Genomic DNA, 18,444 nt, shown 5'->3' on the forward strand with positions numbered 1-18,444 from the left:
CATCGCTGTCTCCATGATGAGGAGGGAGTCATTCTCCCCCGAGGCTGAGGGCTCTACCGTAGCTATGTGGTTCATCTCTCTCTCCCATGTGATCTTTATGTGATCATGAGCTTTGTGATCTAGTTGAATATCATCTATGTGCTACTCTAGTGATGTTATTAAAGTAGTCTATTCCTCCTTCATGATGTAAAGGTGACGGTGTGTGCATCATGTAGTACTTGGCGTAGGTTATGATTGTAATCTCTTGTAGATTATGGAGTTAACTATTACTATGATAGTATTGATGTGATCTATTCCCCCTTTCATAGTGTAATGGTGACAGTGTGTGCGCTATGTTAGTTCTCCGTCTAAATTGCAATGATCTATTATGCACTCTAAGGTTATTTAAATATGAACATCGAATGTTGTGGAGCTTGTTAACTCCGGCATTGAGGTGCTCTTGTAGCCCTACACAATGAATGGTGTTTGTCATCCAACAAGAGAGTGTAGAGAAAGTAGTATTTGTTTATTCAGTTATGTGATCAATGTTGAGAGTGTCCACTAGTGAAAGTATGATCCCTAGGCCTTGTTTCCAAGCACTGAAACTCCGTTTATTTACTGTTCTGTTGCATGTTTACTCGCTGCCATCTTTATTTCAGATTGCTATTACCACTCATATTCATCCATATTACTTGTATTTCACTATCTCTTCGCCGAACTAGTGCACCTATACATCTGACAAGTGTATTAGGTGTGTTGGGGACACAAGAGACTTCTTGTATCGTGATTGCAGGGTTGCTTGAGAGGGATATCTTTGACCTCTTCCTCCCTGAGTTCGATAAACCTTGGGTGATTCACTTAAGGGAAACTTGCTGCTGTTCTACAAACCTCTGCTCTTGGAGGCCCAACACTGTCTACAGGAATAGAAGCGTGCGTAGACATCAGCATACCACCGCCACCGCCGCCAAGCTACCATGACCCGACTTTTCCACTAACTTGTGTTTGCTTGTTCCGGTTTGAGTGCCTTGTGTGTAACACTAACCCGCAGCTCTGAAGCAAGCGACGACACTCTCGGCACCCCGAACTTGCAAATGTACTCTTGGTCCCACCACCATATTGCAAGTTGCGTGATCATCACCGCCTACGCCCATCTAGGTATAACTTGCATATCCCTTTTCCTTTTGCGACCTAACCTCCCGAGCATTGCTTGTCAAGTGTTGCGAGACATTGCACGTGGCCCCGTTGTGAGGTGTGTGTGTAGTGTGGAGTCAAGCTTATAAGCAAAACTCGTGTGACAAAATAGCAAAAGCGAGGCTAACGCTAACATAGTGCGAGAAAAAGCCGCAAAAACACAAAAAGAGCATAAAGAGCAAAAGAGTGCAAGTGCCACCAAATACAAAAGAGTGCAAGTGCCACCATATACAAAAGAGTCACAAGCTTTTAAGCAAAATAGAGAGAAGAGAAGAGAGGCCTGCTTGATACGCGTTCAACACGCGTCCGTTGGGAACCCCAAGAGGAAGGTGTGATGCGTACAGCGGCAAGTTTCCCTCAGTATGAAACCAAGGTTATCGAACCAGTAGGAGCCAAGAAGCACGTTGAAGGTTGATGGCGGTGGGATGTAGTGCGGCGCAACACCAGAGATTCCGGCGCCAACGTGGAACCTGCACAACACAACCAAAGTACTTTGCCCCAACGAAACAGTGAGGTTGTCAATCTCACCGGCTTGCTGTAACAAAGGATTAACCATATTGTGTGGAAGATGATTGTTTGCGTAAAACAAGAGAACAAGATTGCAAGAGATTGTATTTCAGTAAAGAGAATTGGACCGGGGTCCACAGTTCACTAGAGGTGTCTCTCCCATAAGATAAACAGCATGTTGGGTGAACAAATTACAGTTGGGCAATTGACAAATAAAGAGGGCATGACCATGCACATACATATCATGATGAGTATAGTGAGATTTAATTGGGCATTACGACAAAGTACATAGACCGCCATCCAACTGCATCTATGCCTAAAAAGTCCACCTTCAGGTTATCATCCGAACCCCCTCCAGTATTAAGTTGCAAAGCAACAGACAATTGCATTAAGTATGGTGCGTAATGTAATCAACAACTACATCCTTAGACATAGCATCAATGTTTTATCCCTAGTGGCAACAAGACAACACAACCTTAGAACTTTCTCACATCGTCCTGTGTGTCAATGCAGGCATGAACCCACTATCGAGCATAAATACTCCCTCTTGGAGTTACAAGCATCTACTTGGCCAGAGCATCTACTAGTAACGGAGAGCATGCAAGATCATAAACAACACATAGATATAACTTTGATAATCAACATAACAAGTATTCTCTATTCATCGGATCCCAACAAACGCAACATATAGAATTACAGATAGATGATCTTGATTATGTTAGGCATCTCACAAGATCCGACAATGAAGCACAATGGGGAGAAGACAACCATCTAGCTACTGCTATGGACCCATAGTCCAGGGGTAGACTACTCACACATCACTCCGGAGGCGACCATGGCGGCGTAGAGTCCTCCGGGAGATGAATCCCCTCTCCGGCAGGGTGCCGGAGGCAATCTCCTAGATCCCCCGAGATGGGATCGGCGGCGGCGGCGGCGTCTCAGTAAGGTTTTCCGTATCGTGGCTCTCGGTAGTGGGGGTTTCGCGAGGGTGGCTATTTGTAGGCGGACGGGCAGGTAACGCGGGGGCACGTGGGCCCCACCCCACCGGGCCGCACGGCCAAGGGGGGGGGGGCCGCGCCGCCCTAGGGTGTGGCCCCCTCGTGGCCCCTCTTCGTCTCCTCTTCGGACTTCTGGAAGCTTCGTGGCAAAATAGGACCCTGGGCGTTGATTTCGTCCAATTCCGAGAATATTTCGTTACTAGGATTTCTGAAACCAAAAACAGCAGAAAACAACAACTGGCACTTCGGCATCTTGTTAATAGGTTAGTTCCAGAAAATGCAGGAATATGACATAAAGTGTGCATAAAACATGTAAATAACATCAATAATGTGGCATGGAACATAAGAAATTATCGATACGTTGGAGACGTATCAGCATCCCCAAGCTTAGTTCTGCTCGTCCCGAGCAGGTAAAACGATAACACAGATAATTTCTGGAGTGACATGCCATCATAATCTTGATCATACTATTTGTAAAGCATATGTAGTGAATGCAGCGATCAAAACAATGTATATGACATGAGTAAACAAGTGAATCATAAAGCAAAGTCTTTTCATGAATAGCACTTCAAGACAAGCATCAATAAGTCTTGCATAAGAGTTAACTCATAAAGCAATAATTCAAAGTAAAGGTATTGAAGCAACACAAAAGAAGATTAAGTTTCAGCGGTTGCTTTCAACTTATAACATGTATATCTCATGGATATTGTCAACATAGAGTAATATAATAAGTGCAATATGCAAATATGTAGGAATCAATGCACAGTTCACACAAGTGTTTGCTTCTTGAGGTGGAGAGAAATAGGTGAACTGACTCAACAATAAAGTAAAAGAATGGTCCTCCATAGAGGAAAAGCATCGATTGCTATATTTGTGCTAGAGCTTTGATTTTGAAAACATGAAACAATTTTGTCAACGGTAGTAATAAAGCATATGTATCATGTAAATTATATCTTAGAAGTTGCAAGCCTCATGCATAGTGTACTAATAGTACCCGCACCTTGTCCTAATTAGCTTGGACTACTGGATCATCGCAATGCACATGTTTTAACCAAGTGTCACAAAGGGGTACCTCTATGCCGCCTGTACAAAGGTCTAAGGAGAAAGCTCGCATTGGATTTCTCGCTATTGATTATTCTCAACTTAGACATCCATACCGGGACAACATAGACAACAGATAATGGACTCCTCTTTTATGCATAAGCATGTAACAACAATTAATAATTTTCTCATATGAGATTGAGGATATATGTCCAAAACTGAAACTTCCACCATGGATCATGGCTTTAGTTAGCGGCCCAATGTTCTTCTCTAACAATATGCATGCTTAACCATAAGGTGGTAGATCTCTCTTACTTCAGACAAGACGAACATGCATAGCAACTCACATGAAATTCAACAAAGAGTAGTTGATGGCGTCCTAAACATGGTTATCGCACAACAAGCAACTTAATAAGAGATAAAGTGCATAAGTACATATTCAATACCACAATAGTTTTTAAGCTATTTGTCCCATGAGCTATATATTGCAAAGGTGAATGATGGAATTTTAAAGGTAGCACTCAAGCAATTTACTTTGGAATGGCGGAGAAATACCATGTAGTAGGTAGGTATGGTGGACACAAATGGCATAGTGGTTGGCTCAAGTATTTTGGATGCATGAGAAGTATTCCCTCTCGATACAAGGTTTAGGCTAGCAAGGCTTATTTGAAACAAACACAAGGATGAACCGGTGCAGCAAAACTCACATAAAAGACATATTGTAAACATTATAAGACTCTACACCGTCTTCCTTGTTGTTCAAACTTAATACTAGAAATTATCTAGACCTTAGAGAAACCAAATATGCAAACCAAATTTTAGCATGCTCTATGTATTTCTTCATTAATGGGTGCAAAGTATATGATGCAAGAGCTTAAACATGAGGACAACAATTGCCAAGTATCACATTACCCAAGACATTTATAGCAATTACTACATGTATCATTTTCCAATTCCAACCATATAACAATTTAACGAAGAAGAAACTTCGCCATGAATACTATGAGTAGAAACTAAGGACATACTTGTCCATATGCTACAGCGGAGCGTGTCTCTCTCCCATACAATGTGAATGCTAGGATCCATTTTATTCAAACAAAACAAAAACAAAAACAAACCGACGCTCCAAGCAAAGCACATAAGATGTGATGGAATAAAAATATAGTTTCAGGGGAGGAACCTGATAATGTTGTCGATGAAGAAGGGGATGCCTTGGGCATCCCCAAGCTTAGACGCTTGAGTCTTCTTAGAATATGCAGGGGTGAAGCACCGGGGCATCCCCAAGCTTAGAGCTTTCACTCTCCTTGATCATGTTGCATCATACTCCTCTCTTGATCCTTGAAAACTTCCTCCACACCAAACTCGAAACAACTCATTAGAGGGTTAGTGCACAATAAAAATTAACATGTTCAGAGGTGACACAATCATTCTTAACACTTCTGGACATTGCATAAAGCTACTGGACATTGGTGGATCAAAGAAATTCATCCAACATAGCAAAAGAGGCAATGCGAAATAAAAGGCAGAATCTGTCAAAACAGAACAGTTCGTATTGACGAATTTTAAAATGGCAACAGACTTGCTCAAATGAAAATGCCCAAATTGAATGAAAGTTGCGTACATATCTGAGGATCACTCACGTAAATTGGCATAATTTTCTGAGTTACCTACAGGGAATTTTGCCCAGATTCGTGACAGCAAAGAAATCTGTTTCTGCGCAGTAATCCAAATCTAGTATGAACTTTTCTATCAACGACTTTACTTGGCACAACAAAACACTAAACTAAGATAAGGAGAGGTTGCTACAGTATTAAACAACTTCCAAGACACAAAATAAAAACAAAGTACTGTAGGTAAAAACATGGGTTGTCTCCCATAAGCGCTTTTCTTTAACGCCTTTCAGCTAGGCGCAGAAAGTCTGTATCAAGTATTATCAAGAGACGAAGTGTCAACATCATAATTTGTTCTAATAATAGAATCAAAAGGTAACTTCATTCTCTTTCTAGGGAAGTGTTCCATACCTTTCTTGAGAGGAAATTGATATTTTATATTACCTTCCTTCATATCAATGATAGCACCAACGGTTCGAAGAAAAGGTCTTCCCAATATGATGGGACAAGATGCATTGCATTCAATATCCAAGACAACAAAATCAACGGGGACAAGGTTATTGTTAACGGTAATGCGAACATTATCAACTTTCCCCAAAGGTTTCTTTGTAGAATGATCAGCAAGATTAACATCCAAATAACAATTTTTCAGCGGTGGCAAGTCAAGCATATTATAAATTTTCTTAGGCATAACAGAAATACTTGCACCAAGATCACATAAAGCATTACAATCAAAATCTTTAACCTTCATCTTAATGATGGGCTCCCAACCATTCTCTAGCTTTCTAGGAATAGAAGCTTCGCGCTCTAGTTTCTCTTCTCTAGCTTTTATGAGAGCATTTGTAATATGTTGTGTGAAAGCCAAATTTATAGCACTAGCATTAGGACTTTTAGCAAGTTTTTGCAAGAACTTTATAACTTCAGAGATGTGGCAATCATCAAAATTCAAACCATTATAATCTAAAGCAATGGGATCATCATCCCCAATGTTGGAAAAAATTTCAGCAGTTTTATCACAGGCAGTTTCAGCAATTTTAGCATTAGAAGTGGAAACATTGCTAACACCAATTCTTTTATTAGTATTAGTAGGAGGTGCAGCAACATGTGTAGCATTAGCATTACTAGTGGTGGTAATAGTCCAGACTTTAGCTACATTCTTCTCTTTAGCTAGTTTTTCATTTTCTTCTCTATCCCACCTAGCACGCAGTTCAGCCATTAATCTTATATTCTCATTAATTCTAACTTGGATGGCATTTGTTGTAGTAGTAATTTTGTCATATAAATCCTCAGGTTTAGCAGCCATTTTATTAATTAAAGAAGATTGTGATGCAGACATATATGAGATTCGATTTTCAGCATTAGCAAGTTTAGTTTGCAACCCAGAAATCTCCATATTCAGATTTTCAAGTTGATTTCCTATATTCTTCAACAAGGTAGATTGTTCATTCATAGTTTTAGTAAACAATTTATTTTGCTCATATTGTGATTGCATAAAGCTCTTGGTGGATCTTTCAATTTCTAACATCTTTTCCTCATTAGGTGAAACATATCTACCATAAGAGTTACCATTAGCAGGATATGGCCTAGAATTTTGAGCAACCAATGAGGCTAACGGAACCTTATTAGGATCAACATTAGTCCTATCATTCACAAGCATAGATATAATAGCATCAATCTTATCACTCAAGGAAGAGGTTTCTTCGACAGAATTTACCTTCTTACCTTGTGGAGCTCTTTCCGTGTGCCATTCAGAGTAGTTGATCATCATATTATCAAGAAGCTTTGTTGCTTCACCAAGAGTGATGGACATAAAGGTACCTCCAGCAGCTGAATCCAATAAGTTCCGTGAAGAAAAATTTAGTCCTGCATAGAAGGTTTGGATGATCATCCAAGTAGTCAGTCCATGTGTTGGGCAGTTTTTAACCAAAGATTTCATTCTTTCCCAAGCTTGAGCAACATGTTCAGTATCTAATTGTTTAAAATTCATTATGCTACTCCTCAAAGATATAATTTTAGCAGGGGGATAATATCTACCAATAAAAGCATCCTTGCATTTAGTCCATGAATCAATACTATTCTTAGGCAGAGATAGCAACCAATCTTTAGCTCTTCCTCTTAATGAGAAAGGGAACAATTTTAATTTTATAATGTCACCATCTACATCCTTATACTTTTGCATTTCACATAATTCAACAAAATTATTGAGATGGGCAGCAGCATCATCGTAACTAACACTGCAGAAAATTGCTCTCGCATAACAAGATTCAAGAAAGGTGTTTAATTTCAAAGAATTCTGCTGTAGTAGCAGGTGGAGCAATGGGTGTGCATAAGAAATCATTATTATTTGTGGTTGTGAAGTCACACAACTTAGTGTTTTCAGGAGTATTCATTTTAGCAACAGTAAATAAAGCAAACTAGATAAAGTAAATGCAAGTAACTAATTTTTTTGTGTTTTCGATATAGCAAACAAGATAGCAAATAAAGTAAAACTAGCAACTAATTTTTTTGTATTTTGATTTAGTGCAGCAAACAAAGTAGTAAATAAAACTAAGCAAGACAAAAACAAAGTAAAGAGATTGAGAAGTGGAGACTCCCTTGCAGCGTGTCTTGATCTCCCCGCAACGGCGCCAGAAAAAGCTGCTTGATACGCGTTCAACACGCGTCCGTTGGGAACCCCAAGAGGAAGGTGTGATGCGTACAGCGGCAAGTTTCCCTCAGTATGAAACCAAGGTTATCGAACCAGTAGGAGCCAAGAAGCACGTTGAAGGTTGATGGCGGCGGGATGTAGTGCGGCGCAACACCAGAGATTTCGGCGCCAACGTGGAACCTGCACAACACAACCAAAGTACTTTGCCCCAACGAAACAGTGAGGTTGTCAATCTCACCGGCTTGCTGTAACAAAGGATTTACCGTATTGTGTGGAAGATGATTGTTTGCAGAAAACAGTAGAACAAGATTGCAAGAGATTGTATTTCAAGAAAGAGAATTGGACCGGGGTCCACAGTTCACTAGAGGTGTCTCTCCCATAAGATAAACAGCATGTTGGGTGAACAAATTACAGTTGGGCAATTGACAAATAAAGAGGGCATGACCATGCACATACATATCATGATGAGTATAGTGAGATTTAATTGGGCATTACGACAAAGTACATAGACCGACATCCAACTGCATCTATGCCTAAAAAGTCCACCTTCAGGTTATCATCCGAACCCCCTCCAGTATTAAGTTGCAAAGCAACAGACAATTGCATTAAGTATGGTGCGTAATGTAATCAACAACTACATCCTTAGACATAGCATCAATGTTTTATCCCTAGTGGCAACAAGACAACACAACCTTAGAACTTTCGTCACATCGTCTGTGTCAATGCAGGCATGAACCCACTATCGAGCATAAATACTCCCTCTTGGAGTTACAAGCATCTACTTGGCCAGAGCATCTACTAGTAACGGAGAGCATGCAAGATCATAAACAACACATAGATATAACTTTGATAATCAACATAACAAGTATTCTCTATTCATCGGATCCCAACAAACGCAACATATAGAATTACAGATAGATGGTCTTGATCATGTTAGGCAGCTCACAAGATCCGACAATGAAGCACAATGGGGAGAAGACAACCATCTAGCTACTGCTATGGACCCATAGTCCAGGGGTAGACTACTCACACATCACTCCGGAGGCGACCATGGCGGCGTAGAGTCCTCCGGGAGATGAATCCCCTCTCCGGCAGGGTGCCGGAGGCGATCTCCTGGATCCCCCGAGATGGGATCGGCGGCGGCGGCGTCTCGCAAGGTTTTCCGTATCGTGGCTCTCGCACCGGGGTTTCGCGACGGAGGCTATTTGTAGGCGGAAGGGCAGGTCAAGAGGCGGCACGAGGGCCCCACACCACAGGGCCGCGCGGCCAAGGGGGGCCGCGCCGCCTAGGGTGTGGCCCCTCGTGGCCCCTCTTCGTCTCCTCTTCGGACTTCTCGGAAGCTTCGTGGCAAAATAGGACCCCGAGCGTTGATTTCGTCCAATTCCGAGAATATTTCGTTACTAGGATTTCTGAAACCAAAAACAGCAGAAACAAAGAATCGGCACTTCGGCATCTTGTTAATAGGTTAGTTCTAGAAAATGCACGAATATGACATAAAGTGTGCATAAAACATGTAGATAACATCAATAATGTGGCATGGAACATAAGAAATTATCGATACGTTGGAGACGTATCAAGGCCGCGTGTAAATCTTGGTGTCTCTCCGTTTGCAACCAAAGCTTTGCCTCTCCTTGTGTTAGTATGACACCGAGCACCCTTGCTAATGGGTTCTTATACTTATTTCGCTCATTCCTTGGTCGCACTAACCCCATTCATCTCGTGTGTGAGTTCCACATCTTTTTCGTGTTTATAGTGATCATCACTTTGACATCTGATTTTTGGATTTCACCCACTCTTAACAACAAACTTGATTTTGGATTTCGTCTCTTGACTTTCCACCATACTCACCTACCACCATATTTGCTAGCTTTTGCGTGTGTTGTTGCGTGTGTAACCCAATACAAATTGGTTTTTCTCTTGGTTTAGTTAGTTGACCCAATTCTATCATTCTAAGGTGAGACTTGAAGGTAGTTTCTTCCACTAACATCCACCACATAGCTCTTGTTGTGCTAACATGGATAGCGAAGAAGAGGATATGGAAGACTACATGGAGTACTTCGAGGATGATACCTCCGCAAGCACCGCGGATGTGGAAGAGCATGTGGAGTTCGACACCAACTATGGCTCCGCAAGCACCGCGGATGTGGAGGAGCATGTGGAGCTCGACACCAACTATGGCTCCGCAAGCATCGCGGACATGACCGACATCGAGGAGCTCTACATCGACAATTTCTCACAAAGCATGGACGACATGGTGGAGCACCACCACGAGTACGACATCGACACCATGGTGGAGTGATACGTCTCCGACGTATCGATAATTTCTTATGTTCCATGCCACATTATTGATGTTATCTACATGTTTTATGCACACTTTATGTCATATTCGTGCATTTTCTGGAACTAACCTATTAACAAGATGCCGAAGTGCCAGTTGCTGTTTTCTGCTGTTTTTGGTTTCAGAAATCCTAGTAACGAAATATTCTCGGAATTGGACGAAATCAACGCCCAGGGGCCTATTTTTCCACGAAGCTTCCAGAAGTCCGAAGACGAAACGAAGTGGGGCCACAGGGTGGCCAAACCCTAGGGCGGCGCGGCCCACCCCCTGGCCGCGCCGACCTATGGTGTGGGGCCCCTGTGCCCCCTCCTGACTTGCCCTTCCGCCTACTTAAAGCCTCCGTGACGAAACCCCCAGTACCGAGAGCCACGATACGGAAAACCTTACTGAGACGCCGCTGCCGCCGATCCCATCTCGGGGGATCCAGGAGATCACCTCCGGCACCCTGCCGGAGAGGGGATTCATCTCCCGGAGGACTCTACGCCGCCATGGTCGCCTCCGGAGTGATGTGTGAGTAGTCTACCCCTGGACTATGGGTCCATAGCAGTAGCTAGATGGTTGTCTTCTCCCCATTGTGCTATCATTGTCGGATCTTGTGAGCTGCCTAACATGATCAAGATCATCTATCTGTAATTCTATATGTTGCGTTTGTTGGGATCCGATGAATAGAGAATACTTGTTATGTTGATTATCAAAGCTATGTCTATGTGTTGTTTATGATCTTGCATGCTCTCCGTTATTAGTAGATGCTCTGGCCAAGTTGATGCTAGTAACTCCAAGAGGGAGTATTTATGCTCGATAGTGGGTTCATGTCTCCGTGAATCTGGAGGGGTGACAAGAACCTCTAAGGTTATGGATGTGCTGTTGCCACTAGGGATAAAACATTGGTGCTATGTTCAAGGATGTAGTCACTAGTTACATTACGTGTAATACTTAATGCAATTGTCTGTTGTTAGCAACTTAATACTGGAGGGGGTTCGGATGATAACCTGAAGGTGGACTTTTTAGGCATAGATGCATGCTGGATGGCGGTCTATGTACTTTGTCGTAATGCCCAATTAAATCTCACTATACTCATCATGATATGTATGTGCATGGTCATGCTCTCTTTATTTGTCAATTGCCCAACTGTAATTTGTTCACCCAACATGCTGTTTATCTTATGGGAGAGACACCTCTAGTGAACTGTAGACCCCGGTCCAATTCTATTTACTGAAATACAATCTACTGCAATACTGTTCTACTGTTTTCTGCAAACAATCATCTTCCACACAATACGGTTAATCCTTTGTTACAGCAAGCCGGTGAGATTGACAACCTCACTGTTTCGTTGGGGCAAAGTACTTTGGTTGTGTTGTGCAGGTTCCACGTTGGCGCCGGAATCCCTGGTGTTGCGCCGCACTACATCTCGCCGCCATCAACCTTCAACGTGCTTCTTGACTCCTACTGGTTCGATAAACCTTGGTTTCTTACTGAGAGAAACTTGCTGCTGTACGCATCACACCTTCCACTTGGGGTTCCCAACGAGTGTGTGCTTTACGCGTCATCAAGCTAAATTTCTGGCGCCGTTGCCGGGGAGATCAAGACACGCTGCAAGGGGAGTCTCCACTTCTCAATCTCTTTACTTTGTTTTTGTCTTGCTTAGTTTTATTTATTACTTTGTTTGCTGCACTAAATCAAAATACAAAAAAATTAGTTGCTAGTTTTACTTTATTTGCTATCTTGTTTGCTATATCAAAAACACAAAAAAATTAGTTTACTTGCATTTACTTTTCTTATTTCATCATGTTTCCTTTTAATTTTACCACAAAAGACATACCGGTAGGACGTGGGTCTATAGTTGGGAGAAATAATATTGAAGAATTTTTCAATCATGTTAGTACCATTGAAAATTTTGAAGATAGACACTTGGTAGACCTTGCGCCTACTTATGAAATTGCTGCCGCGCATTTAGTTCGCCTGTTGGAGACTAAATTTGTTAATCTTAATCCTATAATCCAACACATGTTTCTCACACTTGGTGATATGGAAGAAGGGGAAAAGAAAGATTTTGTTTTAGAAACCCTTCTTAGAGAATTTGGTGGTCTAGCAAGAGAAGCTAGAAAGGTCTTTGCTAAATTTAATATGCTTGGTTCTCATACTAATTTTGTCAGTCTCCTTGAAAAGATGGACATGGATAGAATAAGATACACTAATAATATTGATGATGGTGGGGAGATCAAAGCACCAATACCATGTAAACTCTTAGCTATGAATGATGCACTAGAAAATAACTATGCTTGGCTTGTTCCTGAAAATTTGTTTGATGAGAGTAGCACGCCTAAGACTAATGAAAAGGGAGATGCTAAAACTTATGTATCAAATATACTATGCCTAGTTGAGAACGATTCACACCCCGCTGAGAACACACCACCCTTCGATAATACTTGATACATACTTTCTGCGCCTAGCTGAAAGGCGTTAAAGAAAAGCGCTTATGGGAGACAACCCATGTTTTACCTACAGTACTTTGTTTTTATTTTGTGTCTTGGAAGTTGTTTACTACTGTAGCAACCTCTCCTTATCTTAGTTTAGTGTTTTGTTGTGCCAAGTTAAGCCGTTGATAGAAAAGTAAGTACTAGATTTGGATTACTGCGCAGTTCCAGATTTCTTTGCTGTCACGAATCTGGGTCTACCTCCCTGTAGGTAGCTCAGAAAATTAAGCCAATTTACGTGCATGATCCTCAGATATGTACGCAACTTTCATTCAATTTGAGCATTTTCATTTGAGCAAGTCTGGTGCCATTTTAAAATTCGTCAATACGAACTGTTCTGTTTTGACAGATTCTGCCTTTTATTTCGCATTGCCTCTTTTGCTATGTTGGATGAATTTCTTTGATCCACTAATGTCCAGTAGCATTATGCAATGTCCAGAAGTGTTAAGAATGATTGTGTCACCTCTGAATATGTTAATTTTTATTGTGCACTAACCCTCTAATGAGTTGTTTCGAGTTTGGTGTGGAGGAAGTTTTCAAGGATCAAGAGAGGAGTATGATGCAACATGATCAAGGAGAGTGAAAGCTCTAAGCTTGGGGATGCCCCGGTGGTTCACCCCTGCATATATCAAGAAGACTCAAGCGTCTAAGCTTGGGGATGCCTTGGGCATCCCCTTCTTCATCGACAACATTATCAGGTTCCTCCCCTGAAACTATATTTTTATTCCATCACATCTTATGTGCTTTTTCTTGGAGCGTCGGTTTGTTTTTGTTTTTGTTTTGTTTGAATAAAATGGATCCTAGCATTCACTTTATGGGAGAGAGACACGCTCCGCTGTAGCATATGGACAAGTATGTCCTTAGTTTCTACTCATAGTATTCATGGCGAAGTTTCTTCTTCGTTAAATTGTTATATGGTTGGAATTGGAATATGATACATGTAGTAATTGCTATAAATGTCTTGGGTAATATGATACTTGGCAATTGTTGTGCTCATGATTAAGCTCTTGCATCATATGCTTTGCACCCATTAATGAAGAAATACATAGAGCATGCTAAAATTTGGTTTGCATATTTGGTTTCTCTAAGGTCTAGATAATTTCTAGTATTGAGTTTGAACAACAAGGAAGACGGTGTAGAGTCTTATAATGTTGTCAATATGTCTTTTATGTGAGTTTTGTTGCACCGGTTCATCCTTGTGTTTGTTTCAAATAAGCCTTGCTAGCCTAAACCTTGTATCGAGAGGGAATACTTTTCATGCATCCAAAATACTTGAGCCAACCTACTACATGGTATTTCTCCACCATTCCAAAGTAAATTGCTTGAGTGCTACCTTTAAAATTCCATTATTCACCTTTGCAATATATAGCTCATGGGACAAATAGCTTAAAAACTATTGTGGTATTGAATATGTAATTATGCACTTTATCTCTTATTAAGTTGCTTGTTGCGCGATAACCATGTTCACTGGGGACGCCATCAACTATTCATTGTTGAATTTCATGTGAGTTTCTATGCATGTTCATCTTGTCTGAAGTAAGAGCGATCTACCACCTTATGGTTAAGCATGCATATTGTTAGAGAAGAACATTGGGCCGCTAACTAAAGCCATGATCCATGGTGGAAGTTTCAGTTTTGGACAAATATCCTCAATCTCAAATGAGAAAATTATTAATTGTTGATTACATGCTTATGCATAAAAGAGGAGTCCATTATCTGTTGTCTATGTTGTCCCGGTATGGATGTCTAAGTTGAAGAATAATCAATAGCGAGAAATCCAATGCGAGCTTTCTCCTTAGACCTTTGTACAGGCGGCATAGAGGTACCCCTTTGTGACACTTGGTAAAAACATGTGCATTGTGATGATCCGGTAGTCCAAGCTAATTAGGACAAGGTGCGGGCACTATTAGTACACTATGCATGAGGCTTGCAACTTATAAGATATAATTTACATGATGCATATACTTTATTACTACCGTTGACAAAATTGTTTCATGTTTTCAAAATCAAAGCTCTAGCACAAATATAGCAATCGATGCTTTTCCTCTATGGAGGACAATCCTTTTACTTTCAATGTTGAGTCAGTTCACCTATTTCTCTCCACCTCAAGAAGCAAACACTTGTGTGAACTATGCATTGATTCCTACATACTTGCTTATTGCACTTATTATATTACTCTATGTTGACAATATCCATGAGATATACATGTTACAAGTTGAAAGCAACCGCTGAAACTTAATCTTCTTTTGTGTTGCTTCAATGCTTTTACTTTGAATTATTGCTTTATGAGTTAACTCTTATGCAAGACTTATTGATGCTTGTCTTGAAGTGCTATTCATGAAAAGTCTTTGCTATATGATTCACTTGTTTACCCATGTCATATACATTGTTTTGATTGCTGCATTCACTACATATGCTTTACAAATAGTATGATCAAGATTATGATGGCATGTCACTCCAGAAATTATCTGTGTTATCGTTTTACCTGCTCGGGACGAGTAGAACTAAGCTTGGGGATGCTGATACGTCTCCGACGTATCGATAATTTCTTATGTTCCATGCCACATTATTGATGTTATCTACATGTTTTATGCACACTTTATGTCATATTCGTGCATTTTCTGGAACTAACCTATTAACAAGATGCCGAAGTGCCGCTGTGTTTTCTGCTGTTTTTGGTTTCAGAAATCCTAGTAACGAAATATTCTCGGAATTGGACGAAATCAACGCCCAGGGGCCTATTTTTCCACGAAGCTTCCGTAAGTCCGAAGACGAACGGTGGGGCCACAGGGTGGCCAAACCCTAGGGCGGCGCGGCCCACCCCCTGGCCGCGCCGACCTATGGTGTGGGGCCCCTGTGCCCCCTCCTGACTTGCCCTTCCGCCTACTTAAAGCCTCCGTGACGAAACCCCCAGTACCGAGAGCCACGATACGGAAAACCTTACTGAGACGCCGCCGCTGCCGATCCCATCTCGGGGGATCCAGGAGATCGCCTCCGGCACCCTGCCGGAGAGGGGATTCATCTCCCGGAGGACTCTACGCCGCCATAGTCGCCTCCGGAGTGATGTGTGAGTAGTCTACCCCTGGACTATGGGTCCATAGCAGTAGCTAGATGGTTGTCTTCTCCCCATTGTGCTATCATTGTCGGATCTTGTGAGCTGCCTAACATGATCAAGATCATCTATCTGTAATTCTATATGTTGCGTTTGTTGGGATCCGATGAATAGAGAATACTTGTTATGTTGATTATCAAAGCTATGTCTATGTGTTGTTTATGATCTTGCATGCTCTCCGTTATTAGTAGATGCTCTGGCCAAGTTGATGCTAGTAACTCCAAGAGGGAGTATTTATGCTCGATAGTGGGTTCATGTCTCCGTGAACTGAGGGGTGACAAGAACCTCTAAGGTTATGGATGTGCTGTTGCCACTAGGGATAAAACATTGGTGCTATGTTCAAGGATGTAGTCACTAGTTACATTACGCGCAATACTTAATGCAATTGTCTGTTGTTAGCAACTTAATACTGGAGGGGGTTCGGATGATAACCTGAAGGTGGACTTTTTAGGCATAGATGCATGCTGGATGGCGGTCTATGTACTTTGTCGTAATGCCCAATTAAATCTCACTATACTCATCATGATATGTATGTGCATGGTCATGCTCTCTTTATTTGTCAATTGCCCAACTGTAATTTGTTCACCCAACATGCTGTTTATCTTATGGGAGAGACACCTCTAGTGAACTGTGGACCCCGGTCCAATTCTCTTTACTGAAATACAATCTACTGCAATACTGTTCTACTGTTTTCTGCAAACAATCATCTTCCACACAATATGGTTAATCCTTTGTTACAGCAAGCCGGTGAGATTGACAACCTCACTGTTTCGTTGGGGCAAAGTACTTTGGTTGTGTTGTGCAGGTTCCACGTTGGCGCCGGAATCCCTGGTGTTGCGCCGCACTACATCTCGCCGCCATCAACCTTCAACGTGCTTCTTGACTCCTACTGGTTCGATAAACCTTGGTTTCTTACTGAGGGAAACTTGCTGCTGTACGCATCACACCTTCCACTTGGGGTTCCCAACGAGCGTGTGCTTTACGCGTCATCATGGAGCCTCACCTCGACTACACCATGAACACTACCGTTGCTCCCAAGTACCCCCGCTTGGCCAATGGAGCTACATATGAAGATAGAGGATCTTCAAGATGGCGCCACCACGAGAGTGCTTATGCACATGATCATCTACATCGAGCTCGTCACATGGATCATCAAGAGCGTCCCCAACACGATCTTCGTCGACACTCCTCTCCGAACTCAACAATGCGCCAACAACAACATGCCAAGGCACGTGAGCCATCTCCTAGGCATGCCGAGGACCGTCATCGACAAAAACCATCTAAATCGTCGACCACTACCACCTCATGGTCTCCATCGACATACGTCCCCACATGATCTTCGCCGCCACAAGCCACATCATGATCGCCATCGACCAACATCTCCCAAGGATCTTCGACGACACCCCTCAAGCCATGGTGATGATGCGCGAAGACGAGAGCCTCAACATGACGGCGACAAACACCATCATAGGGTGTCTACCACTCCAAGGATGGCAAGTGCACATCAAGCCCACCTTCCTCATAAGGTGACTTCCACCTCTTGTGCCACCACCACAATGGCCCCTACCTCGTCATATGCCTATGGACTCCGATGCTACAAGTGCAAGCAACAAGGTCACCTTCCACAGGAATGTCCCAATCTCCTATGTGATGTGTGCAAGGCCAAGGGTCACATGTCGTGGAAATGCACAACGACAAGCGCCGACATGCTCCACTTCGATGAGCTACAAGCCCAAGCCACCAAGAAGCCTATGGCGCCCACACTTCAAGATGAAGATCAACAAGGTCAACTCAAGGGTTAAGTTGATCCGAGCCTAGCTCTCAACGACACTATGGTGCCACCGCTTGAGGACGACTTGGGAGGCGATGGAGTTGAGATGGTTGAGCATGGGAATTTCCCTTCAACCAAGGAGGCGCATGGAGATGAGAAAGTCGAGCCTACTCCTAGATACGTGCATGATGAGTTGGTACCAATCCCATGTGAGCATGAGCACGACTTAACCCACTTGAGTGAGAGAGATAGTGAGTTGAGTGACTTCCACCTCATATGCGAGATTGAGTGCTTCCATCTGGAGGACATGAGTGAGCCACCGAGTGAGTTGAGAGAGGTAGTTGATAGTTCCATGGAGGCCATCGTATTTTTTAACACATTAACCTCTCCCTCTTTTGTGTTTCCTCGTGTTGCACTAGGTTCCATGGATGTTAGAGCGCCGATGATGGACAAGAAGATGTACATGGTGCAAAAAGATCACATCACACCATGCTTCGATGACGATGCCGACGTCAACCATGTGGATCATACAACTACCACAATACCTACATCAAATGAGTCGGACTACAAAGGTAACACTAAAGGTATTGATGAGACCATGATCCCACGAGTGGACATGCAAAATGATGAATTATTTCCTCTTGCTTGCAATATGAGGACAACTTGCTCTTTCACATGTGTTGTTGACAATGATGACATTAGCTTTCGCATGCTTTGCCCAAAATGTTTGCACTCTTCCATGATCCTTGCATCCAAGATTGTGAACAATTGTTCTT

The sequence above is a fragment of the Lolium perenne genome, chromosome 7, assembly GCF_019359855.2.
Source record: "Lolium perenne isolate Kyuss_39 chromosome 7, Kyuss_2.0, whole genome shotgun sequence".
Lineage (NCBI taxonomy): Eukaryota > Viridiplantae > Streptophyta > Magnoliopsida > Poales > Poaceae > Lolium > Lolium perenne.